The following is a 1,981-nucleotide window of genomic DNA, read 5'->3' as shown; positions in this document are numbered from 1 at the left end:
ATATATACATATTTACAAAATCTTTCTTTATTAATGATGTAAATTTATGTAATATGTAAAACTGTTAAATAAATCGACAAAATAGATATTTCTACGAAATAATAATTGTTATTGAGTTCTTTGTTTTGCTTGTACAAAACCTAATATTTTTGTATTTATATATCTATTCACAACTACGTGCTTTCAGAGCAATAATCACCGTGCAAATAGCGTCTTTCTGTATGCACAACTATCTTGTGAAAAATTGTTAATTTGTCAATTTCATTAGATTTTATTATATTTAATACAAAATCCGTATGAAGCGATGTTTTATACAATATATACAATTTATGTCTTTTTTTAAATTGTTTGAAAAACTGAACAGAATAAAATTTATAAAAACTTTATTTTGTTTCCTTAAATTATAAAGCTCCACGTATGTATCGCAATAAAAAAGTATGTACATATAATAAGCGCAATTTGAATTATGTAATTACACAATGTTGCATAATAAGCAAATTTTGGAAAATCTTACTTATTGAGCTATTAAAGTCCATAGAATGTGATCTATCACAATAATAATGCAATAATGTGTATACATAATAAAAATTACTTGTGTAATATTTCCGTGTGAGAAATCGTTTTAAAATTGATTCGCTCATCAGTAGAATGTGTAATCATTATTATACAAACAAAATTTTTCTTTATATAAAGAAACGACTCACAGATATAATGATATGATAGAACCTCCACGTGTAATTTTTAATTTATATATAGAATTAGTTTAATTGTAAATACATTTTTCATATTTAATATAACTTGGCAAATATATATATCGCATTAAAAATTGTAATAAAAATCTTTTGCAATTTACGAATAATAATTGTAGGAAGAAATGTAATTTTGCGACATATATATATATACATATGTACATATGTGATATTATGACGTCGTAAATATGCATTTATTTTAAAATATTATTTATGTATATATATATAATTATAAATCATAATAAATGTAATAAAACTATATTATAAAAATAAAACTAAAATTATCAGCAATCAAATGTATATCAACAGTTGAAAACGTTGATATTCTTTAATTATTTTTGAACCTCTAGAATTTCATTGATTAAATACAAAAATTTGTTTAGAATCGATTATTTTTAACATCTCATCGTTTTAAATACTGTTATAAGGATACGTATAAAGATATTTAAATGCAAAAACATGTAATAAAAATACTTTGACTAATAACAAATATTCAATATATCTGCAGATGGTATTCATATTCTGATCTTACGTAAGTGTTTAAAGTCATCGTAAGTAATAATAACAATTTTAAAGTCATCATAAGTAATAATAACAATTTTGAGGTACACAGTCATTTTATTGCCTGGATGGAATGTTAACATTATCTAGGCAGACCAACAGACTTAAAATAATTTTAAAAATAATATCGAATTATATATGACACTAAAAAATATCTTTTTAAAAAAAAATATACATCAAGTGCATAAAAAAAGTCGAATTACATTCCTTTTAATAAAAAGCGGATACGAAATATACATCGTCGGTGCATATACATATACTTATATATATATACAAACACACATACTTATACATATACACATATTTATACACACACACACACACACACACACACACACACACACAGGATGTTTCTTAAATAGCGGACACTAATATATAGGGCTATTCTTCATTAAAAATTAAGTCAAAAAATCCTCTATCATTTTACAATTTTCGCAATGATTGATGAACCATTAATTTCTAAAGATTGCCGAGTAAGCGATTATCGAATCACATAATGCTAATTCTGATAAAAAATTGAATCAAAAAGTCCTCTACCATTTTACATTTTTCGTGACAGTTAATGGTTCGGCAGCCGGATACGCGCTTATTCGGCAATATTTAGAAATTAATATTTCATCAATCATTGCGACAATTGTAAAAATTGTAGAGGACTTTTCAACTCAATTTTT

The sequence above is a fragment of the Atta colombica genome, unplaced genomic scaffold (genome assembly GCF_001594045.1).
Source record: "Atta colombica isolate Treedump-2 unplaced genomic scaffold, Acol1.0 scaffold228, whole genome shotgun sequence".
Taxonomy (NCBI): domain Eukaryota; kingdom Metazoa; phylum Arthropoda; class Insecta; order Hymenoptera; family Formicidae; genus Atta; species Atta colombica.
This window is presented reverse-complemented; position numbering follows the sequence as displayed.